Source organism: Dermacentor silvarum, unplaced genomic scaffold, assembly GCF_013339745.2.
Source record: "Dermacentor silvarum isolate Dsil-2018 unplaced genomic scaffold, BIME_Dsil_1.4 Seq215, whole genome shotgun sequence".
Taxonomy (NCBI): domain Eukaryota; kingdom Metazoa; phylum Arthropoda; class Arachnida; order Ixodida; family Ixodidae; genus Dermacentor; species Dermacentor silvarum.
Window position 1 is genome coordinate 51,814 of NW_023605872.1, and position 18,063 is coordinate 69,876.

The 18,063-nt window shown below is 45.5% G+C and overlaps 1 pseudogene; it reads right to left on the reverse strand.

Moving 5' to 3' along the window:
* LOC119434747 (uncharacterized) overlaps positions 1-17,249 on the reverse strand; it is a 30,523-nt pseudogene extending 13,274 nt beyond the window's left edge.
* Between the last annotated feature and the right edge of the window lie 814 nt (positions 17,250-18,063).

Consider the following 18,063-nt stretch of genomic DNA (forward strand, 5'->3'; position numbering starts at 1 on the left):
TCTTGAAAGCGATCTGCACACGGCTCCTACCTTTGTATACACTGTGCTTTTGTCGCTGTTTCCGTTGAAACGATAGACCTCATGAACCTTCGCTCGCTGCTGCCGCGCTTGCTCGCACTAGCGTTTTAACAGCAGTTGTCTGCGGTCATCGAGTGTGATCTATTCATGTTTGCTTGTGCACGCTGACACCATGCTTGTTAATTCAGTTACTAAGCGAATGTGTCCACGTTTATACAGCTGATAAAACTACTATGCTTACTCCGTATAGCTCTACTAATTTGCTATCGCAATTGAAGCGTCGCCTTTCGGGCGAAACTGGGACTTTTTATTTACTGTTAATCATTTTTCGCTGAGTCATTGTCATTTTTGCTGAGTCGTGCTAATGACTATAACTTCTACCATCATGCTTTAGTGTTTCCTTCACTTAGGGCCCACGTCCGAGCGCATTCCAGTGGTTTTTCAGTGTTAATCATGCTTGCTGAGTCTGTCATTTTTGCTGAATCATGCACATGACTACCATTATCCTTTAGTGTTTCCTTCACTTAGTACCCATGTCTGAACCCATTCTAGCTACATACAAAGTTAACAAAACGACCATGAGAGCACCAAGACGTAGGCGGCTAGATAGATACTGCAAAGTGGCAAAGTTCACCAGAAATGCTTCGCATTTAATAATTTATTAATTCCTCAAACATCCCTGCCAGGGTATTATATGAGGGATGGGCTTCTGTTCAATAAAGACAATTTATTTCTATAGTGGCCTTGAAATAGTACAGTTTGATCGGCGAGATAATTCCAGTACCTGGCTGTTTGAAGTTGATTTCTTTCTTTGTTAGAGAAATGAAGGACTTCAGGTACAAAGAAGTACGTGGGGGCGGCAGATACCTGGTCTTATGATGGATGTGCAATGGCAATATACGGGCAAAACTGAAGAGTTAGGAGAGGAAGAATTTGAAATACAAAACGAAAACTTGGAAATTTTGTGTCTTATTTCTAAGTCCTGAAAGTTAGTCGGTAAGGACATACTGCTGTAGTAAAAATACTCGTTATGAATATAGCTGTAGGCCTTTGAATAGATTCTAGGGTCCCGGACTGGACAGGAATATCTTATTTTTGGTCATACTTTTGTCAAACATGCTAGTAGTTTTAGAGAAAGTGGTGCGAGTATCAAGGAACAATGTAAGTAATCAAGAACGCAGTTGGCTTCCTTGCTTATTTTAGTTCAAAAGCACTACTAGCCTACCAACTTGGATTTCGCCTGTCTGGATGAAGCCTCTTTATACAGGCCCGCATAAAAAGAAATTGTGTGACCGACAGTGGAATCAAACCTCGGCCGCCAAGCACAGAAGCCACAGAAGCTCTAACCATTAGGCAACAATCCCATGCATACTTCTCTTGTTCCAAAGCCAGCCAGCTCTTTGAAACGCTCAGTGTGTGCACCCCCATGTCACTTCCTTGTCTTTTTTCTTTCTGACAGCTCGTGCGTGATTTCATGAAAATCAACACTGCTCCCTCTAAAGTGTGCACGCGTGCCGTGCCATTTCGTCACTCCTTCCTTATGCCTCGCCTTGTGCACAACGACGCCCGCAGATGTATGTGACAAGAAAAAAAAAGTCTAACAATGACATTGCAACTGCAAAGGATTTATTAGCAACAGGTCAAACAACGGCCTAGCAATGCCTAGCTTTGTACATGAAAATGGCTGATTCGGTCCAAGAAAATGTGCTTTCGCACGATATTCCGTGGTTGGCACAGCCAAAATGTGTCATTTTATAATGTGTTTTGAGCAAGGAAGATCACTGGCTGGATTGATTCCTTATAATATAAAGGAATAAGATAAGGATACTTTCGTTCTATTAATAACGTAGTAATAAGCATGGTAAGGCTAATGTTGGTGGAAAGAAACTGGAGAAGTTTACCGACATTCACAGTCATTAACCAAGTGTTACACCGATCTTGACTTCCACGCACAAAGTAAAGCCAATCAGACATCAACTTTAGTGACAAACATGCCGAGAAAAGAAATTTTGTTTCCAGCAGTCATCACAACACAGATTTCCTGGCTCGTTGAAGAAAATGAATGCCGAGTTCATCTCTCGTTAGGCTCCAATCTAACTGTGCCCCCTCCCCCCCTCATGTTCTCAGCCTTACTCAAAAAAATTTTGAGCTTCCACCCCAGCAGTGTGGCACATATATTTTTTGCAACTATCATCTTCTTAGGCATAATGCGCTGTTGTATTGAAGTCATGAAAAAATGCATCACAGCAAATATATATATTTTTAAACGTTCATAGCATAATAAAATCCTGGCCATTTGCATAGTGTCTTTCTCTAGCAATGGGAATAAGATGAACGAAAGCAAGAAAATTGTACTAGGCTGATAGCAGGCAGAGATCAGACAGTTGTACGTCGGTTGCCAAAGGCCTCGCCAAACACAGACCGGTCCATCCAATAGCGTTCCTTTGGTGCTATGAGTGCCTACATTACTCCTGAGAATTTCCTAATCTCATGATCCCATCTCAGTCACTCGCAGCCCTTACTGCGCTTCACTTCCCTCGGTTTCTATTCTGTTATAGCCTTAAAGGCCATGTGGTTGAAGAGCACTGGCGTCGTCTGGGCTTATGAAGTGAAGGAATGGCAGCCGTGAGGTTGTCAATGCACAATTGAGCTGGGCGACCGCTGAGGGCTCAGGCGTAGTCTAATTTTCCAGTTTTGTCAATATTGTTATAAGTGGACAGCACAGAATTAGACAAAGCAAATTAACCATCACTATCAGCTGGTTTTACACCTGATTACAAATATTTGGAGTGTTTGAAATTCAATTTTTACTAGTTGCATTGAACTCTGCTAATTTTGACTACCATACAATCCAAAGTAGGTGCACATTTTTTCCCTCAAAAGGCTCAGCTTTGATTTATATGTACTAGTTTTTACCACTCATGGAAGTGTTTTGCATTGTTGTATGATAATGTCTTGATGTGCTTTCTAGAATAAGGTTGTGTGGTTACTTGAACAGAGTTGCTTTGTTACTGGAACATTATTTTCTCCAAATGTCTAAAGAAGCAAGAGGTACTTACGTTTGAAGAAATTCAAGGGTCATCCCTACATGTGCGGCATTTTTGATGTTAAAGCAGTAGCAGGCAGCAAACACGTACTCAATAGCCAGCCTCGAGCAGACGTTTGGTGTTATAAGCTCCTTATCCACAAACAGATGGCAGGTGCAATGAAAGATGGACTAACCTGGAAAAAAGCACATTTACAGTGAGAAACATACAATTTTATGTTGATACAGGCTGAGCAGTATACTTATTTAATCTCCATAAGTTAATAAGAAACGAGTTGAAATTTCAGGAAAATCTGGCTATATTACATTACATGGAGATCAGAAAACAGGTAATCTGGAAGTGGGAGTGTGCAAAAAAAAACTCGAATACAATGTTTAGCTAAGAGGGCTCCGAACATTGAAAAACTTCTTCAAGTTCTCGCTCATCTATCCTCATCAACACTGGCGCTCATCTACCAGCCAAGAACACTAACCTTCACAGTCAATTGAGCAAAGCGCTCATGCCTACTGCACAGCGCGCCACGTGAGTCACAGATGCAACTGTGAATGTGCACCGCTCCAGTCAGTAACAGTGTTCATGATACTACTGTGCTATTTGTCACTCTTAAGCGATGTCCTGTGATGCGATTCTTGGCCAGGACTTCTTGTCTGCCCACTCCACACTTATTGAATGCGCAAACAGTGCTCTTTAACTGAAGGTCCCATATGAACCTGACATTGTTCATGATCCCCTGAAACATCTGTGCGGCATTGATTTCATTCACTCACCATCCCAAGCTGCAACCTAAGTCTCTTCAATGCCCTCTATTCGTGTCACAATAATCCATTAGGTTGAAGACGTTTCACGTTTCCTTTTATGAAGTTTTATGACAACTGAGTGCTTGAGCAATGTACCGACTACATTAGCAAGAAACTAAATGCAAAACCGCATTATATCTTATCTATAAAGGTTCTATTGTGTGAGGCAAATCCTCCCAACTTCAGAATTTTGTCTCTTTCACTCCTTGACTTAACATAAACAGTTGCATGATTACCAGGGCTTCCACTGAAAAACTAGTTTACAGGAATATTTAGAACACAATACTTTGAATTTTTGAGCAAGTTAGAGCATTAGGTAATAATATTGGGGATGTGTTTCGCTAGGCGAAACAGATGTATCTGCATCATGTCCAGCGTACCCACTTGGCTTGCTGACTGACAATGGGAAGTTATAACAAGGAGGGAATATGGGTGTTCTCGTGTTTGTCCTGAACCGCGTAATGTGATAAAGAATGTACATGTTATTCTGCTAAAGTAATTGCAAAATGTTCTCGTGTACTATAATGCACAATGCATATAAGTATACAATAAAAAACTGGCCAAGCCCTGCTGCTCTTTTCATTATTCAGGTTACTTTGTAGTAATCATGCTTAACGGCAATGACGTTAAGTTAACTGTTGTATTAAACCACCACAGCATTAAGAGATGCAGTGCTATGTTACAAACCGTTTAAATGATGGGAACGAAGTCCATCACGCAGCTTGTTTTTCTTTTTGTAATCAGAAAGGTGATCACTCTATAGTCGGATACAACTTTAGAAGACAGCGGCATTTGCCCCTCAAAGGCGGATGCACACGAGCCGGCACCAATAGGCGCGCACTTCAGGTGACGTCATGAGCCGGACGGCCGGTGTCCCCGCCGACGAAGAACATGCCTAACATGGCCGCCCTCGCTTCGAACTGGGCCGAGTCGCGTCAGCTCTGTGCGTCACCCTTCGTCAGAGTGAATTCGAATTGTTTGTGGTGGTCTGTCATGCCGGAAATATTATTGTGAGCTTACGATGCACAATTTGTGCCGCGTGCGTTTGTTCTGAGCCGTGAGCCGGAGAAAAAAGATTGCAGCGAACATCGGTGACGCTGCGCTGCGCTTCGTGTGGAAACAGGATCCCGCGGCGACATACTGCTGCAAAGAAACATCGTACGTGTTTGTTCCGTGGTGTTTCCTTTTGCTCCTAAGTGAAGTTACGACGACGAGAGTTCGCCAAAGTCTGGTGCCTACTGTGAGCGGCGGGTGTGTTTGTGTACTGTGCCCCTGCGTTTCTCGTCGGACGTGGTGAAGTGATGGAGCAAAACCATTATCAAGATAAATGAGAAAAGCGTGCGCGGATGAAACCAACCTGCAGGTTTCTCAACAGAAAAGATTTGTGAAAGCAACCTCCAACGCAGAGATTCGTTGCTGCCAGCTCAGCGTGCAAACGACCGATCGTTGGCAGCAGTGTGATAAGTTAGCCGAGCGTCTAGCAGCGTCGTTCGAGTGTTGTGTAGCACCGTCGATTGATTGCTTTCCATCAATGCTAACAATCAGTGACTAACATGCGCTGCTTGAGCGAATGTGATTGGATTGTTAACGGTCAGGCGTTTGGAAGCAGTGTTTGTTTCCTTAATGTCAGCCTGAATGCTAATATAAAATTATGACTGATACACTGGTGCCGTTGCAAGGGAGCTTGGCATGAATTCGCGTTGCTGTGTGGCTTAGAACTCTTCGCTCACTGCACGCGCCAGCTGTAGAAAGCCTGCTATGACACAATCGCACATAAGCTGTGCTGTCAGCACTCGACTTGCTTTCCCACAACACAGCTTTGCGCTTTGTCGTGATATGTCGCTACTAAAAAATTCCTGACAGTGAAGGCAACAGAGCCAATATGTACATAAAAAAAAAGTACGACAAAGTAGGCACAGCTGCTTGTGAACGGACTCCTAATAGTTATACTTGTGTCTGCTTTAAATTGTGTGCGTGTTTCCTTGTGTGTTTGTGTATATTTGTTATTTTGCCCTTTTTTGTATTTTAGATCTTAGTTTTCGTGCTCGCATTTGTGTTCATGTGTGTGAATATGCGAGTTCTTCCGTGCGTGTATGTATTTATTCCTATTTCTATCCTTTTATCTTTGCTTTTGTTCTTGTAAGCATGCTGCAGCCACGACTTTCTTTACAATTCCATTTACTCGTCTCATTCAAAGCACCAAGTCCTGTGAATAGCAGGGCTGGCCTCTTCGATGTCATTAAGGCCATTCTCTCTTGTCTACCTTGCCTCCTCAATCTGTCACCTTGCTTTGTTTTCTCCTACTATTCTGACCTTGCTTCTTGTGCTGTTGCCGCAACGTGATTAGCCAACTTGCACCAAAGAAAGTTCTATCAGCTGTGACAACAGAAACATTGACAGTTACAAAATGTTAAAAGCATCACGTGGCTTGCACGTTACTTCGTCTCTTACCCCTGTTAATGTGTTTATGCATCAGTGCATACGGTAGCTTGCCAGAAGTGCACATGAAAAGGTGCCATATTGTGAAAAAGCACCTTGCGATGTTGCATTCAGTCTTAATAAACAGATGGTTTTGCTGCCCGTCACATGTGGTGGTACACATATATAACATTGTGCAGTGGGGTACCATTTCCTGTCTTGACTCTTTCATCATTACAAATGCAGTTTTCTAGTGGATGGAGTCCAGCAAAGCAGTGCTGTGAGAGCTTTTGCAACTTTCACCATTTATTACTTCCCCAATACCACTGTCTGAATCTGTCCGTCACTTTGCCTACGGCTTGTAATGAACAAAGTGACTCACTAAAACACGTTCAACTTTACTGAGCATTTTTCCGGTACGTAAATATGACAAAAAAATGCTAGCAAAGCTAATCACGGTAATAATTGTGCTTGCATTCGCATTACTTGCTCGAGTCAGATTAATAAATTGAAAATTGGCTATGACAACACTTCAATTTTCAGTGCAGACTGCTAAGGGAGCCATAAATCGTGCTCTGACTTCTGCTATTTCACTATGGGGCGCATCAAACTCGACGGTGGCTGCCTGAATGAGCATTTTGGGCCTCACTTAGCTAATGATGTCTTACATATGTTCTCTTATTCGCATTACTTGTGTGAGCCAGATAACAAAATAAACATTGCAACCACATGAATGTGCTTTGGCATTCAAGCTGCTGACAGTGGCTGTCAGTTTCGTGTTGTCTGCTGCTATTTCACCACCACTCGCTATGACATGACTGTGATTACCAGTGCAGACTGCTAACAGAACCATAAAGCGTGCTCTGACTGATGCTATTTCACTATGGGGCGCGTCAAACTCGAGGGTGGCTGCCTGAATCAGCATTTTGGGCCTCACTTAGCTAATGATGTCTTATATTTGTTCTCTTATTCACATTACTTGTGTGAGCCAGATAACAAAATAAACAATGCAACCACATGAATGTGCTTTGGCATTCAAGCTGCTGACAGTGGCTGTCAGTTTCGTGTTGTCTGCTGCTATTTCACTACCACTCGCTATGACATGACTGTGATTTGCAGTGCAGACTGCTAACAGAACCATAAATCGTGCTCTGACTTCTGCTATTTCACTATGGGGCGCGTCAAACTCGATGGTGGCTGCCCGAATGAGCATTTTGAGCTCACCAACGATAATCAGGGTTAACAATAGTGTTTCAATTCAGATATGCCAGCATTTAAAAGTGTTTCTATGCCACTTCTTAAATCGAGCACAATGTGTGCAGGACGTTGCTAATCAGAATTGAGCTTCTATAATAAGGAATATGCCATAAATGGAACTGCTTATTTATTTGAGAGGTCACGGAATGGATGGTTGGCTGTTGCGAACCCACCGGCAAAATTTTGATAGCCCTAATAAGGGCTGTTCTTTTGTTAATAAGAAGCCTTTATGATTAGTCGAGTGGCTCAATGCCAGACAGCTCGCAGTCGCTTTCTTCAGTGTCATCTTCACCCAGCTGGATGATGATGGGTTGAATGTGCTCACTCCAAGACGTGTAAAGTCTGAACTTTGTCTCCAAGTCCATCACATGCTGAATGCTCTTCCTCCAGCCTTCCGCCATTACCTGCTTGATTTTCTCCCTCAAGATGACGTCAACCGTGGACAGCTTGAAGTCTCTGTTGTCCGCAGCGATGCCATTTTTGACCTTGGCCCACACAAGCTCAATGGGATTAAATTTGCAGTGGTACGGCGGGAGCCTGAGTACAATGCAAGCGGCCCTTATAGCTGTGTTGTCTACGATGTAGCTCAGAAAGCGTGACTTTACAGATGCCACCAGCTCAAGCAGCTGCTTCTTTATCATCCTTTCACCGTAGGTGATGTTCTTGCTTGTGAGCCACTCCTGTATCTTTTCCTTCTTCCAGGCCGTCGTCGGCAATTTCTCTTCTTGCCGGCTATGGTAATAAGGTGCATTGTCTAAAACAATGACGCTACCAGCTGGCAACTTCTGCAGAACGTCATTGAACCAGCCCTCAAAGCGATTGCCATCCATTTCTTCGTGGTAGTCACCTGTCTTTTGGCCTCTGAATACATCCAAGCAGCCGTCGACGAAACCATCCTCGCTGCCGATGTGCGTCACGATCAGGCGCTGACCTTTCCCAGAAGGTTTTTAGACCCGTCGTCAGGCCATTTGCTCGAGCGAACAGGCATCCGCGCTTCTGCACCACAGTGTCTGTCCACACGATCGACCGAGTGTGTCCTGTCGTCACCCATGTCTTGTCCAGGTAGAAGATCTTTTGGCCTTCCGCCCGGTAGCGCTCCACGTCACGGAGGTAGCGATTCCGCCAATTGGTGATGTCATCCCGGTCGATAAGCAGCAAGTTGTGGCTTCTCTTTTCGTGCTTGAAGCCGATCTCGGCAAGCAGGCGACGCACAGTACACCGCCTTAGTGATGGGGAAACTCGGTAGTTATCTTCTCGACCGTCGGTATCTCGTTGCGGCGAAAGAAATTGTGCACACATGACCTCAGCGCGCACAACGTGAAGCTGTCAAACTTCGCGCTGCATCTTCTCTTCTCCGCATTGCGTGGGCGCTTTCGCGAGGGCGTCGTCAGTTTGCCACCCGAAAAATGCGAAGCTTTAACTTCCTCCCTCACCCTGAACACAGTCCTTTCGTTGACACCGAGCATGTCGGCGAGAAACTTGCTCGTGTCCTCCACGCTGCGTTCAGACTGCCTGTTACGCCAAAACGTGTAGCAGTGGAAGATCACGTTTCGTGAATCGCTGTTCAGGATGTGGCCGCTCTTGTTCTTGCCGGTGGTGGTGTGGTCATCGAGGCGACACAAGGCTCGTTCGGCAACAAAGGATCGCGTTCCGATGTCACCTCGCTGGGCTCCATGGCTGAAAACTGGCACGGAATGCCACGCGCGATCGTGCGCGAACTCACGAGATCGCAATTTTGCAACCGCGAAAAAAAAGAAAAAAATATTAATTAAATATAAGCCCACCACATTAAAAAAATAAGGTTGTGCAAACACACAAAAAGTATATATGAATCTTATAGTATTAAGCCAGCGACTACTACGCCCGGTGCCGTCGATCTTGCTCCGTAGCAGACGACGCACAGCGTTGTAGAAGGCACGGAGTTGTTTTTCTCTCGCGATCCGGCATGTGTGGTAGCATTTCCATCATGATAGTTTTACCAAACCACTCGTCAAGATACACAAATCTTATTTATACCAACAAATACGCGTTTTAGAAGCAGTCACAATTTTTTGAGCAGGACTATTTCTTGAGTCGCAGAGGAATTGGCTTCTGCGCTTCGGTCAACTGGGCGGGGCCTCCTCCTGTCTTCTAATGTTGTACCCGACTATAGTCTCAGCTTTGCCAAGAGTACTTAAGTGTGAGACCCCTGTGCGCCCTCCACCTTGCTACAGCATTGACGAATTAGCCGAAAGGCTCTTGGTAAGTCACTGGTGGCAAACAGTGCAGGCAACTCCGGATGATGGAGATCCTCATCCTAACAAGGGTCTGCATACTCAGTGCCAGCAACTGCTGCAGCAGTGTCTGCATCACATCGATCTACTACTGGCTGCACATTGTCATAATTAGTCACAAACATGTATTCTCTCAACTCGGATGGAATGGCAGCTGGGAAAAGTGACAGCTTATTATTTGTGGTGCTTCAACATTATTTTTTACCAACTTCATGAAGCCTGCTTTGTGGAAACTTTTCGTTTAGGAACATTGCATAGACCAAACAGCATGACAGGCAAGCCACCAACATGCCTAGTCATTTGTGCTGATTGATCTTATATTGCAATTCGCATCTAGTTTTCTGTTGAAGAAATTCATTAATCACAAGTTTTACTTTTTTCCATCTGCCATTTTTATATGGTTTGTTGCAATTATGTCTATTTCTAGTTTAGTATCGACGGTCGGGCTGGTAAGCTACTTCCAAAAAAGTCAACACTTGTAGTTGGGCATCAAGCAAGCCACAGCTGCAGCAAACTTTAGATATATTACGGTGATTTTGTCAATAAGATTTGGTGACAAGCACCATGTAGATTTTGAGAAAATTCCTCAAGGCCTTTGCAGTTAATTGCTTTTCTTGATGAACAATCCATTTCGGGCTTTTGGGTGCAGGACATATTTTAAAAAAACATTGGTAGATTAAGAAAAGGCTGAGAAAGCTCACCAATTGCAACTATGACTGGGCTAACAGGCAGGGTGTCAAGAAAATCGCTTGTCATTGTTGTTGATGTCTGAAACAAGAGTTCAACCAGAGCTTTAAGTAATCACATATAAAATGTTAGTGAATGAAACACTTCAGTATATGTGAAATGTAGGCTAGTTCCTACTGAAACACATTTGCTGTAGGTTTGTTAGTGTTTGGACAAGGAAACCTGGTCAGTGAGGGAAAAATTGCACTTATTATTATAATCAGATCTATAAATGCATGTCTTATTTTTATGGCCCAGAAGTGCATACAAGAGCTGCAGCTTGCTTATTAGGTGTCTATTTTGTCTCTGGGCCTGCCTGTGTGTGCTGGAAATACGAAATAGTTTAGGAACAAAGCAAACATAGCATTTCTCCTGATCGGTTCAAAACAGAACAGCATGCTTATTATGCCTGCACTGCTTTAGGAAAGTGATCAACTTTTGTGCTAAAATCCTTACAATCCTAAGCTGGACTTATTTAGTTGCATGAAGAGGCCCTTTGTGATACTACTAGGGAATCAACAGTAAAATGTATCCAATCATCTGAGGTCAGTAAGATAATGGTTCAACATAGCAGACCTACACCTAACTGAACGAATGACATCACAAGTAACTAATAACCACCTTTTATACTTGCATAAGCATCTACTGACTGTGTTTCCAGTTTCAGTGTTGAAAATAAACCTTGTGGATCCAATATAGTATGATGTTTAGCCTGAAAGTTCCACTGCTTTGATATTTGCATGAATCACTGTGCTTCTAGTGTGAGGCATTAGTTGTAGCATAATGTTAAATGTTAAAAGGATGAAAAATCTAATGTGGAATTGTGGCACAGAGATGCTTAGATTATTGCAGCTAATTTACATAAGAAAACTACTGTAAAACATAACTACAGGCTGCACATTTTCCTGTAAATTCAAGGTGCAGCCAAAGAGAACTGTAAAGAAAGCAAAGATAATCATTCACTTATGTAGTAGAAATAAAGAAGAACCACTAACCAATCACTCACTGCCAAAATTACACCCCAAGAACTCACTAAACTTTCCGCACATGTGATTTGCATACATATTACAATGCATGCATGTTAATACTGGCTCTCAACTCATGCACTTGTATGAGCTGGCTGAGATCATCTTTGATGTAGGACACCACTAGAGGTATAAGACGTATATAAGACTGACCGATGCAGCATCCGTGTCGTTGAGACTGATCTCTGCTTGCATTATTTTCAAACTCCATTCCATGTAAGCAGCAGCACTACATCTCTGGGTATGTTGCTCACCCATCCATCCAATCGCACCCCTGTGTCGAAAAAAAAAAGAAAGAAAGCAAGGCAGAGCGTAAAATGCAATTATTATTGCGATAGCAATTATATGGACACTTCAACCGGATTTCTGCCGTCGGCGTCGCCGTGAGGTTCCGTATAGGCTCCGTACAGTCAACAGGCGGCGCTGCTGCGCAACAGCGGTGGCGCGATGCTCAGCGTCGCATGTGGCGGGCGGCGCGAAACTGGGAAGGGGGGAAGACAGCGAGATTTCGGAACTACGTATACACGCCTCGGAAAGCCGCACGTATATCCGCGATCCTCCTTTTTTTTTGTGCGTGTGTGTACGTGAAAGTACAAGCGTGGCCCTCTGTGATGGCACAAATAGTTTTTGCGGGGTTCAGGCCTATTAAAGGAATAGACGATTACTTTCACGGTGCAGCGTTAACCAGCGGAGACAAGCTCTACGCTGCTTCGCATGTTGTTTGTGTGAAAGAAGTGGACGGCGTGGACGTTCACGCGAAGTGCCGTTCGCAACAGGGAAAGCAAGTATACGACGTCATCCTTCACATGAGTAAAGCTTACTGTTATACTAAAATTGAAGTCACTAAACTGGCACCCTGAAAACGTTGTAGTTGACCGATTTTAATCGACGCCTCACTGTTGGCAATGCATGCCTCATTTCGCTCCGGCGCGTTGTACGCCGCGGCCTATCATTTGATGCCCCTGTCACACTGTTACTTTAGATTGTCATACAGCTCGATCTGGACCGCGTGCAGCTACACGCTCACTCGTAGGCTGTCGTCAGCACAGTCATGTCGAGTGAGCTAAACGATTCGGATTGTTGGATCGTGTGGCAGTGACCATGCTATCCTCGTTGACTCGTTTGGGACCCAGTCGGAGCCACCTGCTGCGCTGATAAACGAGATTTATTAACTAGGCGATCTTAATTTACATGACGCGAATGTTTGTTTTTCATCATGTACAATGATCGAGGCTCATTAGGCCCCTTTCACAAGATACGATTTCGCTTGCGAATTCCTTTCTTTGCATACGCGCTTTGCTTTTACAATGATACACCGCAAATGTATATCACAAGAAAAATCGCACCATGTGAAACCGCGCCTCTCAAGCGTCAGCGGCCGAAACGAGGATCGTCGAATTCGTGCTCGCCAGCACAAAATAGGCTTCCTTGGCATAAAATATTGCTCATCGCACATGCCAGTGCTATGCTGATCATACCGAATGCTAAGACAACGGCAAGCAGTCGTCAAATCAGCAAAGTCGTGACAAATTTCTTTTAAATGTTCAGCAGCTGGCCATGGCCGCTCGCTTCGCACAACGAGCTGTGAAACGCGCATGTGTAGCACGCTTTACAGAACAAAACCTTCTCACAAATATAAAAAAAAGCTGACTTACTTTACTCTCATCTAAGCTGCGATCCATTTCTTTCGCCGTTCGATCTCATAAGACTTGCCAGGAAACCTGTACAACTTTATCCCGGGCTGGCCTTCGTGGTTGTGACAGCCCTTTACGCAGCAGTATCGCCGGTTTCACTTGCCTTTTTTTTTTTCCCCTCCGACGCTTGCCGATGAAGCGCATGTCATTGCACTGTCGCAAGACGTATAAAAAAAAAAAATAAGGAGGCTGGTGAACAAAGCAAACGGCTTCAACCGTGGCCGAGACGAAATGTAGCACGCGGGAAAGAATACTCATCGAGCCGGCCGAGCTGCGGCGCCCACTTCCCAACACTGTTGCGTCGCTGCGCCAGATGGCGCCAGAGCAGCCGCAAACTCGACTGTACGGAGCCTATAGATAAAATCTTCGCCGCGCGCCGTATGCCCCAGCGGAAGCGTGCGGGGACGCGCGCTATCACGGAGAGTGACCGCACTCAATCTCCCACGTGCAAGCAAGGAAGCAGAAAGCCAGCGCCGGAGGGAGCATGGGGGGGGGGGGGGGGCACTTCTCTGCCAACAACCGCGCTCGTCGCTCGTCCGCACAGTCTCTTATCTCTCCCGCGCGCAAGCAAGGAAGCGGTAAGCCAGCGCCGGAGGGAGCGGGGGGGGGGGGGGGGGGGGGGGGGGGGGGCGCACTTCTACGCTGCCAACAACCGCGATCGTCGCTCGCTCGCACCGCTCTTATCTCCACACGGCTCTGACCTTTATGCGCTCAGTTTCCGTTGAAGCGATAGACCGCACGTACGTTCGCCGCTGCGGCGTATCCGCTTGCTGCCAGAGTTTTGACGGTCGTTGTCTGCAGTCATTCAGTGTGAGCTATTCATGTTTGTTTGTGCGCGCTCACACCACACTTGTTCATTCAGTTAGTAATAGTCGGGCCACATTTTCCAACGCACGCTACACATGCAATGCTGCCCGGATCGGCAGTGCAGCGCTACAGATGTGTCCCTTCGCACGCGCTGCCCACGGGAAGCGCTTCTCATCAACACCACCGTTTCACACGCGCCTTCTCGTGGTCATCGAGTCTCTCGTCATGTCGGTCTACTTACGCCGCAGCACACCTCCTTACTTAATCAGCTCATGTTTACTACAATTCATATTGCTACCAACGCCGCTCACCTTACTTCGTATGCCTTTGCTGTGTTGCTATCGCATTCATTGCTTCGCCCTTAGGGCGAAACTGTGACATTTTTTATTTAACCAGATATTTCTTACAAATGGAAGAAACAATAGCTGGGCACATTGGTACATCATAGGAATACTTGTAGAAACATAAGCCTGTTATATTTCTTAATCTTTTAGCACATGTATGTTATCTGCATGAACACATGGTTTTACTGCATTGTATTAATACATGGTTGAAAGTTAAGTTGCAAGTCAGCACCTGTGCATGTTCCCAACTATCTTTTCTCTCTTCTATGATACTACACGCATTCTGTTTACTACAAAAACCCACACAGTCTAGTCCGGCTATCACTGACCAATTCTCAAGCTAGAGGGCAGGTTTGCAAACAGATTGTGGATATACTAAACCTATATTCTTGCATCATCCATACCTAAGTGGCTTTCTGTATACCCCACACCTTCCAAACTTTGTATGCTTCAGCACACTTTAACTGTGCTGCATAAACGTATTGATACATACATGGTTTTGGATACACTAATGGAAGATGCAATTTTCGCCGTATAACTTTAACTGCCGCATTTTACATGCTTCTTTCTTTTTAAGTATGCATGTGTGCAAAATATTTTAAGTTGATATACGTTCTGGAAAACCTGAAATTCTTTAGCTTATATGTCCCGACAGCCTCTCTGTCTGGATACTGCTGATGTGCACTTAAATTGACTCCTTTACTCCTTTGCCTGCTTTGAATATTATCACCATGCCCAAAAAGGTAGCAAATTCCTCTTTGCTGCTATTTGTCTATAAGGTACTCTGAGCTGCTTCCAACTATATTAAAGGAAACAGCTTGCCCCAACTTCAGAAAATTTTCAGTTACAAGTTGCAATTCAGAATGCACTCCACAAGATATGGACAGTAAAAGTACTATTGTAGTCTTGACGTTGCTGCAGTCTACTGCAGAACTATTTTATGGCAGTATATATGGGACCCTCAAGTGATTGCAGCGGTCCTGCTGCATGAATGACGAGATCCGCTGGCATGAGCTAGGCAGTTTCATTTATTTTAGTAGTTCTGAAATGCTGGACAATGCAGGTATGTTGCATGTTAATTTTTCAATTGAGCACAACGTCTCTCTAAATATTCCTGAGCGTGCATAAGTCTTCTAAATTAATAAGGTTGTCTTTCTATCACAAGGGCCGGTATTTTGTAGTGATGCGTTATGTTTTATTCTATACTAGTCTTATCATCCACCGCTCACGGCCGGCTGATCCCGTTGATAACGTGAGCGGACCGTCGCTCTGACCACTAACCAAGCGCGCGAAGCGCAAAATGGCATTACCATCGGAAAGGCATCGCTACAAAGTACCGGCCAAGAATCGTGTATTGAGGGCAAACCAAAAGTGCGACACGGGCCTGCTTTCTGCATCGAATATCTGTAGTGAGAGTTATTGTCAATTGTGGCCAATTATTGACGATTTCTCTGGCGGACATCCATAAAAAAAAAAAAAAAAAAAAAGCATAGCTAGCACTGGAGGCGCAAGGCTAAAGAGACAGCGGAGATGGTGGGCACCTAGCTAGTCCTGGCTTTTGGCTAAGCACTACCATTTTCTGCAATTTATTGATTATTGATCGATTTATTGATCGATTAGGTATTGATTGGCTATCGCAAGGTATTGACCATGTATTTGGGCTAGGCTGCACTACCACGTCATCCTCAGCATTTTCCGGAATTTATTGATCGATTAGCTATTGATTGGCTATCGATGACTGACTAAGGTCAAGTATGTGCCATTGCGCTTGGACCCTTTCTGCAATACCGCCAGGATCGGCCAACATTTTCTGTTAACGCTTGACACATTACGCCCGGCTTAAACAGCTCCGCTGTTAAGAGTGTTTCACGACCCGACTGAGGCAGTTCCTCGAGCCTCTCTAGAATGCAGCAGTACAGCCTCAGATCCGTTAACATGCGAGCGAGTGGCCAGAGATGTCATACGCGTTTTCTACTGGTGCGCTGGCGTTGTAACCGAAAACACACCTCGGGCTCAGGGCGTGTTCGACCCACGCACGAAAGGAATTCACCGGGTCGTCTTCGCAGTGGCGATTCCAGCAAGATATCTGATCCGTGCCGACTGGCACGCGGATACGAGTGGAGTTTTTGTTGTAGTAGCGCAGCCTCACAAGCGCCTCGCTTGCCGCCAGCGCTGTGCGATGCCCCGACAAAAGATAATCGTGCTCTGATAACCGCAGCTGACATTTATTTCCAGCGTTAGTCGACCACGCCCTGAGCAGCGGCGCGTAATCTAACAGCGGCGCGCGCGGGAGGTATCTCTGGCCGCGCTTTCGCGCGTTATTATTAGCAGTTGTGAGGTATACGCAGTAGATATGAGCACGTCGTCAATGCCGATACAAACTTGCGCAACGACACTATGCCAATCACCACCGCACAGGCACATCAACTACACATATCGGCTTTGTTAGCCGCTAGACGAAGTGACAAGCACCGGTCGACGATTCGGCGACAAATTTTAAATTCCCAGGGGCGAGAGCGCCAGCTATGCCGTTCAGTTGCGTGCAGTTGCAAAGAATGGCGACGGCTGAACGTCACAAAAGCATTCGCAAAAGCACCAAGGAAGCGTGCCATATAGAAAGGCAGGCCCATGGGCGGGCGGTGGATCATGTAGTGATTACGTAAAAGAACAGCTTTCTGACACAACAAAGAATTCATGTTCATTCGAACTTACCGTGTAATCCTTCGACAACAGCCGGTGAACGCACAACGCTGCAGGGTTGGCCTTCCAGCAGCTAAAAACGCGGGAAATGAAACACGGGACGACGCCGACGCCGCTCGTCAATCCGAAAGTAACACAGATACCGGGCCGCGTATTTCCATTTGCTAGTAGGTACAGCGTTTGACCGCTAGCGCCACGCTGCGCCGCTCGCGCGTACCATGTTTCGAGCCGCCGCCGTTGGAACGGAGGAGGCGTTGACGGAGAAAACGCTGGGCTGGTGGTGACTTAGCCTGCTGTTGGGATCGGTGGTATTATAAACGCATCACTGTTTTGATGATCCAAATATAATCTCACTATCAGGGAGGGAGCAGTTCACCTGACTGGAGCAGTATTTTTTTATTTGGGGTGTTGCTACGCTGCGCTCCGCAACACCCAACCACCGCCGCTTCGCGTCGGCGCCCGGCACCACGGGCGCCGGGGTTCAAGCGACCGCGCTGGCAAACAGTGAGAGAGAAAAAGAAAGGGAAAAGCGTGATATTTAAAAAAAAAAATTTAGCCGAACCCGCGTACGCAAGATCCCGAAGCGAGCGCCGTAACCACTCGGCCATACAGCCACACTTCCAAAGGGTGCATCATAGAGTTTCTCACTATTTTATGGTGTGAAACTCTATGGGGTGCATTCGTGCAAACCATGGATGGATGGATGGATGGATGGATGGATGGATGGATGAGGCTGAACCCTTTAAATCGGGCGGTGGCATACGCCACCTAGCCATGACTATTGTGTATACGCCACCTAACCATATCATTGTGTTCGAGCGCCCTCGGTGAACGGAACCACCTAGAAACGCGGTACGTGCGAGCGGCGCAGCGTGGCGCCAGCGGTCAAACGCTGTACCTACTAGCAAATGTAGTGTTGCTACCGGCGGTAGGCTTGCGGGGTGCGACTACAGTGTA